Source organism: Athene cunicularia, assembly GCF_003259725.1.
Source record: "Athene cunicularia isolate RWA chromosome Z unlocalized genomic scaffold, athCun1 chrZ_part1, whole genome shotgun sequence".
Lineage (NCBI taxonomy): Eukaryota > Metazoa > Chordata > Aves > Strigiformes > Strigidae > Athene > Athene cunicularia.
Genome location: NW_020799142.1, coordinates 26,251,725 through 26,272,219, shown reverse-complemented (window position 1 = coordinate 26,272,219; position 20,495 = coordinate 26,251,725). Strand labels below are relative to the sequence as shown.

Genomic DNA, 20,495 nt, shown 5'->3' with positions numbered 1-20,495 from the left:
TATGAAGCAGATGTGGAAGAGATGGTCACGCAGTAGCCCCTCTTGCCAGCCAGAGGATTCTTACGGTGGGTTGGAGTGTTTGCAGAGCCCTTTCACGACTGCTGCAAAGAGCCCCCTTAGTTCTTCCTCTCTGCATTGCTGCCCCTTCAGGTTTCAGGTTTGCCACTTCCTGAAAGCAGGGCCTGATCCCTGAGGAACAGCCTGGAGCCTCTATTTGTGTGCTAGAGAGGTGCAGTGAGAGCAGCATCCTGCTGCGGGGCTGCCAAGGCCAAGGTCCCCAGGCAGCTGAAGGTGGTAGGTGCTTTGTAAGGACCCTGGCCTGCATTTGGCCCTAATTTTGCATCCTTCTTGGGGAGAACCACTTGGCTTGCTCCTTACCCCCTGTCCTGATGTTGATGCGCTGGATACAGATGTGCCTCTCCCCAGCAACCCCCTGAGGCTTTCCGTCCTGGACACCTTGCAGGCATGGTCAATGTGGGAAGGGGACTAGAAACTTCTTGCCATCTACACAGAACAGGCAGGGATTCCCATTTCTCTTGTCCCTGCTGCATCTTCCCTTCTGCAGCTGCACTACGATGGCTCCACTGGCTGATACTGAACCACAACAGGGGCTTGCACACAAGGTGCCAGTGAGAGCTGGGATGAAATCCAGCCTGGGTGGTATGGGGTTTCCCTGATGCCCGTAAGCAATGTGCAGCCACTGTGGTGCAGGGATGAAATCCTGCCCATCTCAATGCATGACTACCAACCTAGCAGGCATTCAAGTGAGACAGCCTGCAATGCAGAGGTCAGCAGAGGGGCTGGGTGTGCCAGTCTCTGCAGATACAGTTCTGTGCTTTTCCTATATTCTGGGTTCCTTCTTTATTACGGCAGCTGTTGCTTCTCCTCTATCACTTCAAGTTTTTCCCCCCAGAAAAGTTGGAGAGGCAGCATAACTGCTTCAGCCATGTACTGGGCATCTTCTTCATCTTGGAAAGGTGAAGGTACCAGAGGTGACTTGGTAGCAATAAATTTCTAACAAGTCTGCATGTGTTCATGAGGTTTAGAGAGCCACATGCTTGTACAACATGTCCATGGCATGGGCATGCGGCAGGGCAGAGGCTGCAGGAGAAGGCTGCTTCACCCGGGAAGCATGCCCATCACTGTCCCCTCTGTGCACCCCTCCCAGCTTCCTACCTGCCAAGGTACCAGCATCCCTCCCCTCTGCCATGCTGAAACCTGTCTGTCATTACCTTGCAGCCCCAAGTGCTTTGTTACTATAGCTACGTTTTTCCATGCAGGGAGAGCTCAGATCTCTGCCAGTTCAGGTCTCCCTCTCATTTCTGCTTGGCTGAGAGGTCTTAGCCTTGAGGCCAGGCATTGCAGACTGTGCTGCAGGGATGCTGTGGTCACAAGACTCAGGACACAGCAGTGTAGTGGTGCTGCTCGTCCAGGAGACCCTTAATATCTTGCAAACACCAAAACTGCAGAGTCCCTGGGAAGAGAGGAGTGGATGGTTTTTGCTTGTAATGAGCCAGCATAATGCCATGGTGCGTTTCCCTCCTGCTCTCTGAAGGCTGAGAACTGGAGAAGGAGCTAGCAGGTACCTCCACTGGGAGATGGCAGTTTTCAGATTCTTAAGGGTTTTGCCCAGAAAGGGGAAAGGAATGGGTTTTGCTATTCACTGGCACCTTCGGAAAAATGCCCTGGAAGCCAGAGCCAGCTGAAAATTTTTTGATAAATTGGGAAGCTAGAGAATTAAGCTCTTGGATTCAAGATTTTCCTCATTTTATTTTTGTTTGATGAAGTTTTTAATTAAATTGGAGGGAGCTCCAATAGGAAAAGTCCTGGAAAGTCAAACTTTCATTTAAAATCACCAGAAGCAAAAAACCTGCTGTTTTTGTTGTGTTTCAGTTGAATGTGAACAAGCTGCAAAGCAGCCACAAATGTGTGAAACCCTTTGGCATGGCCAGATCCCTCGTGTTTACCAGAGTGAGATGCTGGGAGTACAGTTTGCTCTGTCCCCATTTGGGCGGCTCCTTGGCTGCAAACAGGCACTGCCTGCAGCTGTGACTGCCCCAGCTGGGGAAGGGATGGGTCCCAGGGCTGTGGGTGAGTGAGCAAACACCCTCCTGGGCAGCCTGGGGCTGATGTGGTTGCAGAGCTGCCACTGCAGAATAAGGGTTTACTAAGTCATGAGACATGAGGGGTGGGAAGGAGATGGGTAAATGTCTCCCCTGGCACTGGGACAACATACCTCTGCCCCTTCCCATGCAAGGATGCTGCTCTTCCCACTCCCTGAGTTCTCCCTCTAAGCAAGACCACCATCCCACTGCCCAGACTTTGGCCTTGTCCTGTCAAAACACATCCCACCCTGGCCTGGGGGACAGCTTCAACCCCAAGCTGTGCCAGCACACTGAAAGATGCCATAGGGCATCATATCTGCAGCGGGACCACAATGGCAGCATCCCTTGGACTCTGACATCCAGAAGTGGATTGCATCTGTGTTATCTCCATCCCCATGGACAGCGCAGTCCCTATCTATTAAAGCTTGTTTGAACCAGCCCTTTTTCTCCTCAGGGCCGGGATAGCATCTCTACACACAGCCGAATGCCCTCCTGGCTCTACAGTAATCATCCAGAGTGGCACCGGGAAAAGCGGATAATTAAATTCTGGCCCTCACTTCTCCCCCAGCAAGTGATGCAGTGAGATGGCAGTCCTGCAGAGACTTTTTTCAGGACAGGGGGCAGAAATTTCAGTCTTGATTTTCCCTGTAGCAGCTGCCGGTATGTGGCACTCCCCCCATCCAGCTATGCCTCGCTGGCTTATCATTTCCAATCCTATCAGAAACAAAACTGCTGCTGCTTAATGCTTCATTACAGGCTGTTATGTGTCTCCTGCACTGCCCAAGAGAGCAGCAAGGAGGGCTCTGACTCTATTTAATAACTATTTCATGGTTCCTAATTGACAGATAAAAATGCTACTAACTCAGTTTCATCGAACATAATCCATGGGCAGGAGCAGCAGTGCCCTTCTGGAGCCCGGACAGCAGCATGAGTTTTGATCCATTATTCTGACATGGGAAATCCATAACACACCAATCTGCCATTGTGATGATGGGTTTACACCTCACTTTTTCCTTTGTTGGTTTTGGCTTTTAAAACCTTAGGGGAAGCCATTGGGTAGGGGTTTGGGGAAAGGTAGCTGCGACAGTCAGGGGAAGTGAGATGGTGGCTGGTGGTTCATTTTTGGGGGCCATTCCCACAGGGGTCTGCAGCACCCCAGCACGGTGCTCTGCAGAAAGGGTTGGCTTTGCAGCACATCCCCATGGAGCTCTGTCTCTGGTCACCTCGGAGCCATGCCTCACACTGGCAGGTCCCCAGCCCAGGACTGCACCTGTGTCTGTCAGGCTGAGCCACACTTGTACCTGGGAAAGATCCACCAGGCCTTTTATCTCTGGTAGGAACTGTACCTGTACTTGCTCAGATGAAACAGGAAAGGATTATTCTTGTAAATTTGGAGATGTCAGAAAACCAGGGTGTTTCTTTGTGCACTGTGCAGCTAGCAAGATCTCATCAGCACCTGGGGGCTTCCATTGCCCTTTTTTGCTAGTGACCAAGTGACCCAGATTTCTTCCATGCTCCACACTGAGAAACGCCAGACAGACAAACCCCTGCTCTCCCCAGGGATGCACATGCAATCACACGGCCAAAAATGCAGGGCCAGGACGGGCAAATAGTAACGCGGAGTGTTGCAGAGGTGGGATTCAAAAGCCACACGCTAGACCTGAAACATGTTATTCAATGCAAACACCTGGGTATTTGTTTTATCAGTTCCCACCTGGGGCTGGCACTTAAAAAGAGTCTTTGGAAATGAGATTTTTTTAATGGGCTTTCTCCTCCCATCACAGTGGCTGGAAACTTAAATACCATCTGGGAGGCCTATGGGTATTTGTCACCCCTACAGGGGTTGAATTGCACCTGAGGTAGAAGCAGAGTCATTCCCAGGTGGTGCTGGCAGAGATGGAGTTGCAAAGGAGAATTGTTGAGGGCCCATAGCTCTGTGCAGAGCGAAGAAAATCTGACCGTGGCTGAAGGCATCCTGGGAGGATGAGAGGTTATTAGTAGTGAGCGCTTCAGGGATAACATGGAAGATATTGATTTAAATAAAAATCACCATAATGGCAGCTCTAACAGGACCCTGTGGGTCACTTGGAGGAGAATCAGAGGCAGAAGAGCTCCAGTGCTGACACACTTGGAATGTTTCCTAGCTGAAAATACCATGCTGGAGAGAGCCAGGACTGTTGCCCATGCTCCTGAGTGGACTGGGAGCAGGGACAGGGACAGGGATGCAGGCAGTGTGCCAGGGCGTATGGCACACACTGGGATGCCTAAAGAGCATCGCTGCAATGAGGCTAGAGACTTGACCTGTCATGACCCGCAAGGGCACGGCGGGCCGTTTTCAGTGCTGCCGGGAGCTGCGGTGCTGGGGGATGAGTATCCGTGATCTCAGCCAGTCACAGAGCCGCAGTGGAGGTCAGATTCTCATGGCGTGAGTCAGCTGCATTCTTCCCCAGGGTCAGTGAACTGTGCTGTGCTGCACTGTGCTTCGGCAGCCTCAGCTGTCTCCAGCCTTGACTCTTGTGGTGATTAACTGTGCTGAGGATGCTCAGTTTGGGTGAACAAAGCAAAAGGCTAAGAGGCTCCAGCCATCTGGGGACAGCTTCAGCTGCTTGTCCATGGGAAAGGAGAAGAGCGATTTATTGGCCACCCTTCATACCAAGAATGCTTTTATCAATGGGGTGTGAAGGGGTGATAAAATGCTACCAGGTTATCTCCATAGACAGCTAATCCATTGCTATGGATTTGTTGTTAGGAAATCTGGCAGACCCATACAGTTCCTTGTAGCTGGCTGTAACTCTTGTGCCATGATACAGCCACCTGCATGCTCTCATCATGATATGGAGCCATGTCGTGCCATGCTATCAGCAAATGGAGACTTGATGCAAGATAATAGCCAAGCTGTCAAGATAAAATGAGTCTCGGCCTGTAGCAGAAGGGTTTCTCCACTCCAGGGATTTTTTTCTACTTGAAGTGGGAATCAGGCGTTTTGCAGAGGAAACCTCCCATGCCCTTCAGCTTTCCCATCCAATATGATGGGCAGGCCATCTGCTGGACCTGCAGCACAGACAGCATGGGCTGCACCAAGACCTCTATCACTGAATCCCTTCCTGCTGAAGGGAATTTAAACCACCTGGAGCAGCTCCCTGTGTGAGGACAGAGCTTCCCTGGGGCCAGCTCACAGCCTGGTACTTGCATTGAGCAGTGTGTGTTGAGTGCAAGGCTCAATCCAGCTCATTCATGCATTGGAGTAAGTGAATGGTGACACCAATTCAGCCCAGATCCTGCCCACTGGGTTGTCTCAGGAGCATTACAGACCTGATCAGCATCAGCTGCTCTCTGAGGACAAGAGAAGATGGGCAAACCCACCTGCTTGGTATAGCTGCTTGGAGTGGACAGATGCCAGGAGCTGTGGCTGGAAGCTCCTCAGTGTTTTGTGGGGGGTTTTCCATGGTGCCACAATCTCTGCTTGCACTCAGACTCTGAGTAGAAACAGTCATTCAGGTTTAATGTCCTTGTAAATGACATGTGTGGGGCTTTTTTCCAAAACAACCTGATCTTCTTGCAGGTGTGGAGCTCCCACTGCAGTGCTGCTGGTGCTTCGCAGTTCTCCAGCAGCACCCCGGTGCTCGGCAGCCCCCTCGAGCTGTTCATTTCAACATGGAAAACCCCAAATGGGGCAAAAACAACAGATGCTGCACAAACAGCCAAAATCCAGCTGTCTGGGGCTGCACAAGCCCTGCTGTCAGTGAGTCCCAGCCAGCGGTACTATGAGCCTGGTGTCAGGCAGCATCCACAGCAGGAATAAGGATATTTCCAGCACTCTTAACGTTTTACAATGCTGGGATACTCTCCAGCCAAATCACTTGGGTTCAGATTTCCACTAACCCACCTCATTTCTGTATTTGTTTTAATCTCTCAGCAAAAATGAAACCATCGGCTGCTTTGACCAGCTCCTTGACTGGAATTAAATGACTAACTCCTAATCGCTGGTGGTCCTGAGCTGGCTTGTCCCAGAGAGAGGGAAATAGAGAGTAAAATTGCAACCAAGGAGCTGCAGCCAAACAAACAGCCTTGTCCCCAAGCACTGCAAAGTGACTGACCCCAATATCCCTGTGCCATGGCAATGTGGGATGCAAGGGAGACATGGGGGACTGCTGCTGCCTGCGTTGCTGCATGGCCTCTGCCAGGGCGCTGCCCTGAATGAATTGCTCTTTGAAGGACAGCAGAACTGCCAGGAAAGCAATCAGCCCTGATTTAAAGACTTCCAGTGGCAGGGAATCTACTGGAGCCTTTGGCAAGCTCTTCCAGGGCTTAATTACCTGTGTGTCAAAAACGTTTACCGTTTTACTTGGTTGAATCTGCGCAGCTTTGGCTTCATCCGCTTGGGTTCATCCACACCACTGAGCCACAGCCAGCCTTTGCATATCATACCCACCATGGTCAACAAAGGCATTTTTGGTGGGCATTGTGTTTGCAGACTTAATGGGCTTTCTAGCACTAATGCATTGGCTACCCTCCCTGTATAGCCATGAAAACACTGCAGACAGTTGTGTACCCCATGTAGAGGAAAGACTGGATTTGCCTTCCCCAGGTGCCTGTCTGTCCCCACTGAGCACAGCAAGGACAGACTTCTTAGCCTGGACATCTCCCTTCCAGGTGGTTAAAGATAGATAAAGGTGACCCTGAGAGCATCAGTCCAGCCCTTCGGAGAGGTGAATCCATCCAGCTCTCCATGGCCTTCCTGCAAAGCCTCTCTTCCCAGGGTTAGCTCCCATCAGTCTGTGCTTTGATCCCACTGGCATCCCTCCCTACTCAGGGCTTGGCAGGACAGGATTTGCCCTGAATACCTCCATCACGGGGAGAAAGGCACCCTGGAGGGGATCACTGGATTGATCAAGCACAAGCCTGTGGATGTTTGAGCAGAAACAGGTTCTGGGACAAAGTGGTGAATGTGGGGGCATTTTGTTAAAGCTTCGTGGGAAAAGGACTGTGCAGCAGCAGGCAGCTGCAGGCAGGTCCCAGTGGTTGCCCAGGCACGACCCCCATGGGAACACCATTAGATCCCCCCTGTATAGCACCATCAGCACTAACACCTCTGGATTACAAGCAATGCAGGGTCTCTAACAGCCTCATTATCCCAACAGCCACCCAGCAGCTGCTCCAGCACTGGACACAGCCTTGCCCCTATGCATCAGTGCACAAGAGCTGAGCCTGGGACTCAAGTTTTTTTAAATATTGCCCTGTTTCATGCCTTGAGAGGCATCCCACATCTTGGGAGGCTTTTGGCTCTGCTGGGGCCATCTTGGGTATAAACCTCCAGCTCAGGCAGAGCCTTCCTCCCGTCTCCAGCTCTTTGGGATTTCAAGTAGCTTACCTTACCAAGATCTATTGGTAGAGTTACTTTTAATAGCATGTACGTGATGTGGAGTAGGATATACCACTGTGGCTCTGGCTGGCACGTTATAAATCTCAGCGAAAAAAGAATGCAAAGGGCCAGGAGGGTGGGGGGTGAAAAAAAGCAGAAGGAAGAGACCATTTTCCCAGAGCCCAAAGCAGGCAGGGGTGGGGAGCGGGAAAGGCAGGGTCATATGGCTCGCTGGGGCAGAGTGTGCAGTTGTTTATACTGGAAATGAGTTTCTGTTTATTGCAAGCTATGGTGGGGAGACCACAAATTGAACGTAAAACAAAATGGGAAGGGTGTGGGGAAAGTCAGGGGAGGGGGAGCGGGTGCCTTTGACAAACTCCAGAAGTCACGTCCAGTAATAAATCAAGCCAGGATCCGTCCTGGGTTACAGGACCCAGAACATCTGCTTGGGCTGTGGGGAAGCTGGGCGGGCAAGAAGGGCTCTCCCAGCCCTGCCTGGGGCCGGATGGGGGGCCAGGGGCTTGGGCAGCTCAGCCACCCGTGGATGCTGACCCCTGGCAATGGTTCACGTGCAGGCAAGGGTGGACTGAGCACACAGGTTCACCAGGACACATGGGGAGACACACGCAGGGCCAAGGTATTTAGCAGGCACCCTCAGTTAGCCTCTCCATCCTCAGTGGTCGTACCTTGACTGCTCTGTACCTCCATTTCCTTGTCTGTAAGGTGGCACAGGGTGCTCTTCTCCCATTTATCACTTCTTCCAAACTTCGCAACAAGTACCACATGGGAAGGCAACTTCTGCAGTGTCTCAAAGCTGGGGCATGGCACAGGTGCTACTGGACAGGGAAATCCCCTGCCCTCTCCTAGGGCAGCAGGAATTAGTGTGTTAATGGGGCTGCTGGTGAAATCAGAGACAAACCTCTCGATAACCCCACTGGGGCCAACATCACATCCATTTTTTTGTAGAGGCTTTGAAGGTATTAAGTGCTAAGGATTTTGGTTTGACATCTGAATCCAGCTGCATTGTTGTGAGAAGCCGTTGCAGATTATTGCTCTAGACCAACCTTTCATACATAATCTATTGCCGTGGGTTTAGTGCTTCAGAAGGGGTGATGGACGTTTGTTTTGCAGATTTAAGCATTCCCCTCCTCTTTTTCCTTTTCTTTTCCTCTTTCTTGGAAAATGGAACCTATTAACTGCTGCAGATGCCAATATATTTGCAACCCATTCGGCTCACAAGGAGGACTGCATTCAAGCTATAAACTTCCTCAAGGGTTCAAGTAAAGCAGCGGGATGGGGAGGAGAAACCAAGACCATGCATCTGCCCTCCAGGTCCTTGCCCAGTTCTTGCTTTTCCAGACCATATTAGTGCAGAAAGCAGGAGAGACAGCCACCGAGATGCTTATGTGAGGTATGACCTCAAAAGTAATTTGCATTTCATTATGCTGGGCCATGGCTGAGCTGCTCTGCCATAATGCTGTGGGTGCTGCTATGGGAACTGCTCTCTGAAAATGCCCCTGAACAGCTTTCTGTGTATGGGGCAAGTACCAAACTGTCTCCACTGTCTCCCTGTTGCAGACAAACCCCAAATCCTCCCACACTGGATCCTAGGAAGGTTCACCCCATGTCACTGCTGGAAAGGTCAGAAACTGGCAGCATCACAGCACTTCTCCACTTGAGGCATGCTGCCTTCCTTCCTGTGCTGCTGGTGGCACATATGCCATGGGACAGACCTAGCTGTGTTGGCATTAATCCAGCCAGAGCTACTTTCTCTGCTCCAGGAGTGGATGACAAGGTATTTGGATAAAACCAGAGTGCCCTGCCCTGTCTGTTTCTTCCTGGCACATCCTTGTAGCTCTTATCCACAGCCGAGGCCCCAGTCTCAGACCTCTGACCTCATCTTAGGAGGGTGCTGAGCCATCTGCATGCATTGAGGGGAGAATGGTCCCTGTTGCAGGAGGTGTTTGCAGTGTATGCAGCAGCAATGTTCTCCCAGTCCATGATGGTAGTGGGGCTCATGTGAGGCAGGACACCACAACATCCTGCTGCTGCTGACAGTGTCTGGACCATGGGGCTTACTCTTCTCCTGTAATTTTCTGTGCAATGCTTCAGAGACTGCAGCAAAATCCTTCAGTGACTTTAATAACATTTCCCTCCAAAGCTCTAGGGTATTTCCCCTGCCCTGGCCTTGTGAAGACACGCTTCAGGTCTGCTGAAATCCTATCAAATACCTCCTTGAAATCACCTGGAGCCCCTATGATGGTTTATTGAGAGTCCAGGATTGTTTGACCTTGGAGGGGGTGAGAAAGGCAAGGGAAGAAAGAGCAGCCCTGGGCTTCCCTGCCAAACTCTTTGATCCTGTGCTGAGCCTCTTGCAGAGAAAACAACCCAGGAATCAGTCTCAGCCCATCGGTGGGGTATCTGGGCACTGTGTCCTCCTCTCCCCTCTGTCCCAGATCTCTTGAGGGTCTCCTGCTGTGCTGGGCAGTGCCACTGCATGTGCAATGCAATACTTCCCCCAAAAAAGCAGTAGTGCCTTGATCACGTGTGCACGGTGCCCATCCTGGCATCCTGCCCCCCTCACTCTGCCCAGAAGAGATTTGGGGACCTCCTGGTGGCAGCTTAGTCCCCAGCTCTGGTGCTTGGCACTTGAAGGGGGTTGCCCACCACAAGTGAGCTCTGTGCTGGGGGTTCCTGCCAGCCCTTAGGAAATAATTAAAATATTTATAACAGTATTTTTAATAACTGCTTGTTAATTGTTCCTTGTTGGAAGTAAATCAGAGGATGTGTGAGAAGCCACTGTCCTCCATGAGGAGGGACAGGCTGTGCTGAGCATCTAGGTTATCACTGCCGGGGCAGAGCCAGCAATGATGCCACTCTCACCACTGATCTGGTGCTGATGCACTCAGGAAAAGTGCGTTAGCTTCTGGGGGTTTCGTTGTTAAAAGGCCATCGATAAATTACAGGGAGTCCAGAGGAAAATTGATTAAAGGATTAGAAGGTAGCGTATGACCTAAAGGGGAGATTAAGGGAATTTAGTGAGGTGTTCACTGCAGAGTGAAGCTGGGGGAAGCAGGAAGGGAAGAAAATGAAAACAACCTTGCAAAGATTTTACAGGTAATGATTAGAGCAGGTGAAGTCGCTGTGAGTCGGTTTGTGATTCACGCTTCCTTTTGCAAATAGTGGGCTCTCATGTGGGTGGGAGGGGCTCCCCAAGCCCCTCGAGCTGTTTGAACTGCCCTGGCCGTGTACACCAGGACCATCCTATGGGGTTTGCTGTCTGCCACTGGTGGGTATTTAAGCATAAGACAGGATTTGAGGAAGATGAGCATCATTTTCATAAAGCAAAGAGCCTTTTTTTTTAAGCTCCATTTTTTTACAGGTGGGTTGAATAATGGGATCTGCCTTGAAGTTGACTGAATTAAGGATGCAGCTATTACTTTCAAATGGAGTGAAGTCTTGGGTTATGTGACTTACATTATCCCAAGGATCTTATTGCCCTGAGACAAGAATGAGGTCAGGATCTCATTCAGACCTGAATAAAAAAAAAGATATTCCTAAAGAGAGCAGTGGTGTTGAGCAGTGTGTTAGCTGAGCTGGTATCCCAGCCCAGCCCTTCTAGAAATGACATGCCTCTCTGGGTTTCGTTCCCTTGAAGGATATACCATTTGGGTGACCTGTGGAGAGTGATGCTCTGAATTTGGGCTCCCTCCTCCTTCTTGCCTTCACCCCATGGCACCAGCAGCACAGGGGAGGATTTAGGCTTGAGCTGGGCACCATACTACTGTTAGTGACATGCCTGACTGGTACTTTCTCAAAGCCAGAGAATGAGCACCTAAGGAATGGTGTGGACACCTCATTTCCTGGGACAAATTAAGCATCTTCCCTGATGCATGTCATTAATGGGCTAGCAGCATCCCTGAGCAGCCTGAACAGCACCACCAGACAGATCCATGCCCTGGGGTGTCTGTCTCAGCCCCATCCCCATTGGAGTCCAGTGCTTTGATTTTCCGGGGTATATTATGCAGAAGGATATGTGGGATGGGGAAAGTGGCTTCACTAGACACACCAAGGAGGCTGGCTGCTGCTGCAGGGACTTCCACAGATTCCTGGTGGGAACAGCAAGGAAAAAAGCCATATGAGGCTCCTTCTGGTCCTGTGTCAGCTCGCTACAGCCAACTCTGGCATCTTTCAGGGAACCTCCGGCTCCAGCTGAGCTGGTTTTGCAAGTTCCCTGCAGTTGCTTTCCCAACAGGACTGCACAAATGATGCAAAGCTGGGCAAGGCCACTAGCATTGTAGGGTCAAGAGCTCTTGCACACAAAGGTCTACATGGTCTCAGGGGCTGAGACAGGCACAGGCTGCAGCTGAGCCCCGTGTAGCATCTCACCAGGAGAGCAGTGGTGCAGGGCAGAAGGGTAGGACTGAGGATGTGAGTGCTGAGTCTACCTGAGCCAACCCAGATGCAATCTGGATGGCCAAACACAGGGTTGGCTCAAGGGTGAGTAAATGGCTCTACTGCCTGTGCAGACACCCGGTGCACAGCAGGGTACCTGCACATAGGTGCCCACTTTCAGGTCCCCTGTTCCAACTGAATCCAAGGTGGAGCAGCCAGTGTAGGCTGGAGGGTACGGAGTGGGATGGGAGCACAGGCTGCAGCGTTTCCTCTAGTAAAACACAGGAGAAGAGTGGAGCGGGTAATTTTCCATAAATGCTGGAGGAAAGGAGAAAAACCAGTGCCAGTGCAAGAAGAAAGTGGATAGAACTGTGGTTACTAACTGCTCCCATCAGCTTCTCCTGCCTGGGCAGAAGAGAAGCCCAAAAATACTCCTTTTGCTCATTCAGAGTCAGAAATCTCTTCCTTATTCCTCTTCATTCCCTGTGGAGTGTGAGACCCCTCTGCCAGCAGGTACCCCCCTCACCAAGATCATGCAGAGAGCAGCATGGGGAAGAGCAGAGCAAAGAAGGAGATGTATCCAGGCTGCATCTCAAGAGGGATGAAGAGAGAAGAGGCATTTTTGGAGAGCTGCTGGCTGTTCAAGGCAGCCCACACTCCCCCACTGGGAGTGATAGCTGGTAATATTCGTGGCTAGCTTGTTGCTCAGTACATGACAAAGTGCTTGTATCTTCCCTCTAGAGGCTCCTCCTGGATAAATATACAATTTCCAGGAGTTCTGGTGGGACAGCTTTGCCGAGGATACACGGCTGCCGATGGTCGCAGTTGTGTCTGATTGCACCTGGTATTTTCCCTGTCTTCTCCATCTGGAGAGTCTGGGAGGACAGATTGCTTTCTTGCAGCCTTTAAATAAGGTGATGGAGGGGACAGGGGCATTGCATGGTATAGATTGTCGCAGGGATTTGTGCCTGGAGCTGGGAAAAGAGGGAGGAGAGGATGCTGAGTTCTCTCTTCAAGACCTGCTGGCATGGAGGCAGGGGGCTGCTGTGGCACAGACCTTCAGGCTCCCCAGTACCTGCTGGGGAGCCCTTAGGGGCATACTGCATGCCCCCTGCCCTCCTGCACAGCAGGCAGAGATGTTCCCTCTCTCTTGATGGCAACTGTTCCAGCTGAGCTCCTGGAGATTTCCAGGGCTCTGCACAGATTTGGGCTCCAGGGCTGTGTGTTGCTCACAGCTAGTGTGGGCTGAGATGGAGCACAGGAGAAAACAACACTTCAGAGCAGTTTTGGGCTGCTCTGAAGTTTTTTAACAGGAGGTACCTAAGGAAGGCAGCTACACCTCTCTGGAGATCAGGGCTGTGATGTGCTCCCATGTGCAGTAACCACAAGCTCCTTGTGATGAAGAGGAGCTGCTAGGGGACCTGTGTGGGTGCTAGGAAGCATTTTCCTCCAGCATTGCCTTGGCACAGTGCACCCATCCCTGTGTTGAGAAGAAGGGTCCCTTGGAAGCAGAAACTATTCTGGCAGGGACTGGAAAATCCTATGCAATTCATGCCCTACATCCTTCCTGGCCATTTTATAAGGAATAGGCACAGCACTGGGGTGGGAGCTGCAGGGGCATAAAGCTTTCCGCCCCAAACCCCAATGGTGAAAAGCCCCATGGCTGTGCTGAGAAAGTGAAGAGCACGTCAGCCCCCTGCTCTCCACAGGGGCTGCAGCCCCTTCACCCTGAGCTGGGCACAGCAGCCTGGCACCTCGGGATGCCCCAGCCCCAAGCTGCAGGCAGGGACATGCTCTCCATCCTCACAGCCTCCCTTGGCTCTGTTTGCCAGCACCTTCCCCTGGGAGCTGCACAGTCCCTCACCCCACGCTGCTCTTCAGGTCTCCAGGAGCTGGATGGAGGCCCAGTGCTCTCAATCCCAGAGCAGCCGGTAACAATGTTTGGTCATTACTGCCCGGGGCTATGTGCGAACCAGTGACCTGGCTCTGAAATGGTTTATGTTACATGCAAATCCCCTCGCAGAGGTGTTGGGGGAGGAAAGCTGGCCTTGCCGTGAACTCCCCAGGCTGGAGAGCAAACCCCATCGCTGCAAAGTGTTTCCCGGGCCCAGCACACTGACCGTGCTGCCACATCCTGCCTTTCTGGGGTACCCCTCCCGCGTGTGCCGCACCGAGCACCGGTGAGCCCCGGCCTTGCTTGAGGCCTGGCTGTGCTACCGTTATACACAAAACAATAATCAGCTGCCGTAACAAGGATGCAGAGTAGCTGAGCTGGCTTCCCTGCTGTTGTGCCGGCTCCAAGTAGAAACAGCTGCATTTGGTTTGGTTAAATGTTTTATTTACTCCCAATTATCCCAGATAACAGATTTGCTTTCTTTTGTTCAATATTTAATACTGTTTCAGAGCAAATCCAGTCTTTGGTTTCAATGGAGAACAGGAGAGTTAGGAGGGACTTCCTGCTTCGCCTCCTGAGCGAAGGCTGGAGGTACCCAGCATCCTTGTTGCACATCAGTCCCTGAGGCATCCAGCGCAGCATCCCAGCCCGTGTGGATTTGGGGTGCTGGTGTGCTGTGTGGGATCTCCAAGGACCTGTATGTGCATTAGCCCAGGACAGCAACGCTGCCCAGCACTGATGCTCCTGGAGGGAGTCAGCTCTGCAGCTGGGAGCAAGGGGGATTGTCATGGGTGCGGGATGACTGATGGCTTCACCTGCCCAAAACACCTCCCTGCATCATTCCACAGCTTCAGAGCATGCCCGGAGAGGGTGGCCATGCCAGCCAGCCATGCTTCCCCATGCTGTGGTGACTGGACCTCCTCTCCTCTTGCTCTTTCCTATCACTGCTTAACCAGGCTTGCTTGATAATTTTTTTGAGAGCTTTCAGGTTTGAAGAGCACCTCTGCTGTGCTGCAAATAGCATGGCTTCGTGCAGTGCAGGATGAAGCAAATTCAGGTGAGCCTGTTTGTTAGCACACTGTCGTGCTGTGAGGCAGCTTTTAGGCTAGGAGCTTGCACTGAGATTTGGGCTTTAAGCGGGACTCTGAGCCCTCTTCTCTCTATGAGTAATGCCTCACCCAAAAATTTACAGCACTGCCTCTTGACACACGTGCTGAATTTTCTGCAAGGGAAATGAGAAAATCCATAGCTTGGTTTACGAGCCCCAATCAGTGTAAAACAGGGCCTTTTAGAAATTTATCTTTTGCTGAGTCCACCTTTTTCTCCGGCACCTTCTGGGGAATAAATTCTTGTTCTTTGAGGCTAGGGAACTGGCTCCTAGATGGCAGCAGGGCTAGGGGACTTTGCTTACAGCCACAGGTGTCCTTGGCCCATTTCAGGAGCTCGTGGGAAGATGCTGCAGCATGAGGGTATCAGGGCTGGGCTAGGTGCTGGCTGAATGTAAGTATCTCTGTTGTTCAGATGGGATGGCTCACACTTCAGAGGGATACGTCTTCAGTGTCTAATTTTAAGGTGGAGGAATGTCCCCCTGAAAATGTCCCTTTCTGAGGCTGGCTGGCTTAGACTGACTGGGAGACACCTAAACCCTGTCTCCATCACTTGCCCAGGTCACCCAGGAGGTCAGTGAGGGATGAGCGCATCTCACCCTGTGGCCCTGCACCCCTGGGCTCTTTAATTCTCTCTTACATTAATTTTGCTGCATTAATTTAAAAATAAACAACTTGAAGTGGTTATGAACATGATACTCACAGAGCACAGAAGTGCAATGCAAGGAAGTATCGCCTGCCTCTGTACTGCCCCACCTCTGTCCTCTGCACCCTTCCTCATCCTTGCCCCCATCCAAGAACAGCCTGAACAAGGAGTTATAGAGCAAAATTAGAACTTCCACCTTCCTCCCTTTCTCCAGCAACAAAACACAGCCGCATCCCTGCATTTGGGATGATGGAAGGGACTGTCCATAGCCACGGCCATGCTGCACTCCAGCACAGGTGGTGCAAAGCAGGTGGATGCTCCCCCAATTTGCTGGGCAGTAGAAATATGATTTATTCATTGTTGTTTTCTTTGTTGTTTCCTACCAGTCTGCTGTACACAGACAATTTTAGAAAAGCGGCGTTAGATAAATAATACATCATGCTTGCAGCCAGCGTGTGCATGACAAAAGCATCTGCCTAGGTGTCTGTGCAGGCGTGCGGGTTGTGTTGCTCTTATGCTCATGTGCCCATGTGCTCGGGGCTGGCCTCTTACTCCCGGGTGGGTCCCTGTTGTGCCTTCCAGCCTGTACAGCTTTTCCCTTGGTCACTTGGGTGCCTTTTTACTTATCGGCACATACCCACCGCCTGCAAGGTCATGGATGTGGTGCGAAAAAAGTCAGGGGGTGAGGATGTAGAGGGCATGTTAGGTGCAGGCAAGAGATGGGGCAGTGATCCTGCCATGGGCACTGTGGAGAGTCAGAGATGTGAACAGTAGGAGTCCAGCAGCAGAGCAGCATCAGTGCCGGAGTTGTGCCCCAGTGCAGGGGCAGTTGTGCCCCAGGCAGGCAGTGTCACAACTATGGCTCTAGTACAAGCACATCCTGCTGTCATGGACCCTGGAGGCTTTGCTGGCTCGAGATTAGGATGATGAGTTATGCAGGTGACCCCACAAGCATGCTGTAGGATCGGTATCTCCCAGCAGCCCGGCACCTGAACGTGCCTCGAGTGCACCAGAAGAAATACCTCCTACAGTAGTGTTTTGAGAGGTCTCTTAAAACTTTTATTGGTACTATTTTTTGTATCTTTCCACCTGTGGAGCAAGGCATCTTTAGTACATTCAGCCCTCAGCAGGAGAGGAAAATTATAACTGATCCATTTCAGAAACCTCTAAAAATGACCTAAAATAACTTTCCTATATATAAAAATGCCATGATTTTAATGTCCATTATCTCATGACCTAGCAGGGCTAGGAAAAGCTATTGTAGATCATTTTTAGTGGTTTCTAAAATGGATTGGTCACACTTTTCCCCAGCACAGTGGGACTCAGGGTACAAGGACAACTGGGCTTTAGAGATGGGGAGGGAGACAAAAATCTGTGTCTGGGCTGATTCGTCTAGAACTGTTTCATCCTCCACTACCATTTGTGCTCTCCTCAGCTGAGCAGAGATGCTGGAGCTGGTTAAGTGACAGCTATTTCCAACAAGCTGGAGAGACAGTGGTTAAATGGATGCAAAGCCTGGAGCACCAGGGGGAAAGCCAACCCCGTCCCTGCCACCAGTCTTCTGTAGAGTCTGCAGAGACAATGACCCTGGCTTTCAATGCCTGTCACAGCTCTCAATTTTGCTGGAGCATCTCACAGCTTGCGAGCAGTTTGCCCACGTGGGCTGTACCCAGCTCTGGTGCAGCCTTTCATCCCCTCACTCTGAGCTTTTACAGCATGGCTGGTTGCAGCCCGAGCTGCTGGGAAGCCACCATGGCCAGGCATTAAACATGCCGGGTTTGCAGAGAGGACATCAGCAGAGCGCGTGGAAGAAGTGGCTTCCTGCCATGCGAGAGGTTAATAGACAGATTAGAGAGGGCAGGCGCTGTTTGCTGCGAAAGGAGAGGAGCTCTGCTTTTACAGAGTTCAGCAGCTCCATGAGGCGACGGGGAAGTAAATATTTGCCAGGATTAGGGAGGCTGCGTGCAGGAGTCCAGGGAGAGTGCCCGTGCAGAGGCAACGTGTTGCTCAGGCTGGTTTCGGCATCGGGCAGGGGCTGAGAGCTGGACACCAGCCGGAGGAGGATGGAGGAGGTTGGAGCGGGACACACCGCGCCCAGAGGCACTGCCCAAAGCCTCAGGGCAGGAAAAGCCTTTAATGCTCCCTTGATGGCTTTGTTTTCCTACGCGCTGCTTTTCTTGCTCTCTCCATCGGCCCGACTGGCTGGCCCACCTCCAAAGACAGCATTACGGAGCGCCAGATCGATTGGAGCCTGCAATTTTATTTGCTGTCTTTAAGAGCCTTTGATGGGCAGGATGAGCTGTGCAGTCGAGCACCTTTCCTGGGAGAGGAGGGGAGAGGAATAGGGTTGCAAGCCACCATCTCCCCTAGGGAGGTGGGGTTCCTGCCACCAGCTTGGAGGCACTGTGGCAGGGTGGACAAAGACAGCCCTCCCAGTGCACCATGGCAGCTGAGAAGGGGCTTGCAGCCCTCTCCTTTGTGGTGCATGGCAGTCATGGTCATGGTCACCGGCATGGTGTCATGCTCACAGCCCCAAGTGAGACATCACTCTGGTCCTGCACTCTCCCGTGGGGTGAACTTTCTGCCCATCAAGGTGGAAAATGGGGCAGTTGCATGACATCCCCCTCCCAAAACACCTGTGGCTCTGGGACTGACAGCTCTTTGGAGAGATGGAGGTGGCAGGAGTGTCCCCATGAGACTGTTTGTCCCTGCCCAGAAAGAGAGGGACAGGCTCTTCTTCCACCTCTGGCTTGCTAAAAGGCACCAGAGGACGAAAGGAGGAGGATGCTGTGTGCACAGAGACTAGGGGCTGCGTTTGGGGCCCCAGTCTTGGAGCAGAGGACAGGATCTTCAAGACATTCAAGTTGTGAAAATGGGCCATCTCTAAAGGCTCCTTCAGAGTGGGGATGGAAGTGGGAGGCAGTTTGAGCAGCCTCCCTTCTCCCAGCAAAGCAAACCTGGAGGCACAAGTCCCCCCCCAGCCTCCTCAGTGGAGGAATTAGCACTGGTCATCAAGAGCTGGATCCGGCATGGAGACAACAGAGATAAATTATCCTCAGATGGACTAATTTCAGTTCAGTAGTGGTGCAGCATCTGGGGCCGTTCGGGTAGTGCAGAGCCTCCTCATGGGGCAGGGACCATGCAGGACTTCAGGGATGCTCGCCAAAGCCTTGGCTGCCTCTACCCGGCTGGCTTCTGGTGTCTTGCAGGACAGCTGAGCACAAGCAGCAAGTGGGCAAGAGGCCCACTGCTGCATCCCCAGCATCCTCCCCCAGCCTGCAGTATTTCCTGCCCCCCGCCCGGTTTGTCGAGTGCCAGGAGGGTGCTGTTGGCTCACACTGCCACCACGCGGTCGCTCGGACCCCAAAGGCTGTCCCTAAATCCCCTGCACCCCTTCAACCCCTTCGAAACACCTCCCGAGAGCCCCCAATCCCCTTTCTCTCCATTGCCCCCTGTAAAGGGTGAGGCTGCCCTGCATTTGCTCCCACCTCACCCCGGGGTGGCTGTGGGGCAGGGAAGGGGTTAAGGAGCCAGTGAGGAGGAGGAGGATGGAGCTGTAGCAGGGATCAGGCCCTTGTCTCTGGCCTTGCGATTAGCCACTCTGTTTTGCTGCATAGGGTCTGCTTGAGTAATTTAGCTGGGAGGCTCATTAACCAGGCTCTGGCCTTCGTCTGCTGGCTGAAGGCTGAAATTGCCATTAGGAAGAACACGCGTTGTGGACCGGCACAGCTTCCCCTCCCTGCTGGCCCCCCCTCTCCCTCTCCCTCTCCCTCTCCCTCCTCTCCTTCTCCCTCCCCTTCTCACTCTCCCTCCCCTTCTCACTCTCCTTCTCCCAGAATCTTCTTGCTCCCCACTGTCTGACTCCACTGCCCTTGGCTCTCTTATATGCCTGCTCCATCTCAAACCCTGCCCTAGGGGGACCAGTGTGCATGCAAGTCCTGTGCCTTAGTTTTCCCTCTGTAGACTGCAGTAGGGTGCTGCAGCTGGAGCTCATGGCACGCGCACACACACACACACACACACACCCCCACACACACACACACCCGCCCTCAAACCTTTTCGAGCAAAACCCATCATTATTTTCTGATCACGGGCTCTGCTGTGCAATGCTGAGCCAGGATCTCGGCAGCCCACCCTGGAAGTCTGTGCTCACAGCAAACCAGATGGGTTGGCCCATTATGGTCCTGCTTTGGTCCTAGATGTATCCCTGAGTGTGTTAACACTAGTGAGGCCTGGGCTGAGCCTGAGTGGGGCTGAGGAGACCTCCAGGAGACCAGCAGCTCTGCAGGGCTGTGTGTCATGTGGGGAATTTTCACAGACGTGGCTGCAGGGATGTTCCATTTTGCACTGATGTCTTGAGGCTTTGGCATCCTCCTGGTGTTGCTGGCTCACTGATGCAACGAGGACACCCTTAGCTGACTCTCTGCATTCTTTATGTCTCTGGCACAGCATGCAGAGGGGTGTTAGGTTGGTTCACAGCTTCCCTGCACCAGCATCAGTGTGGGCTGCTCCCTAGCAAGATACAGTGCATGCACAGTGCTGTGGGACAGGTGATTTGCCCTTGCAGCCCTCTCAGGAAGGAATTTCCCAGCCTGGGGGTGTTCCCTGAACTCTTGCATCACTTTGTCCTTGTTTGCATCTCATTTTTGGTAATCTAAGGCATCTGCCTCAGCTGCAGGGAGGGGAGCAGTTAGCTGTGTGGTGGGGAGCGCTGCCAGGACCACAGTGGGATGGTGAGCAGTGGTGTTTGCTCTGAGGCTGACAGGTTTGTTTTCACAATCTCTGCTTGGAGAGAAGAGTGTGTCCTGAGACATCCCAGGTAGATGCATGGGGACAAGGGCTAACAAAGGAAGGGAAAAAGGGACCTCTACAGGTTCAGACAGTCTCTCCGAAGGAACCTTGGTGCACATCCAGCCCAGAGAGTGTATTTTATAGCAATGTACTATGCCAAGGTGTTGCAGTTAGAGCCAAACTCTGCTCTTAGCAA

General features: G+C 52.2%; 1 protein-coding gene across 9 annotated transcripts in view; it reads left to right on the top strand.

Moving 5' to 3' along the window:
• The window catches only part of CNTFR (ciliary neurotrophic factor receptor), a 197,828-nt gene that overhangs the window by 152,288 nt on the left and 25,045 nt on the right, over positions 1 to 20,495 (top strand). The window lies entirely within an intron of this gene.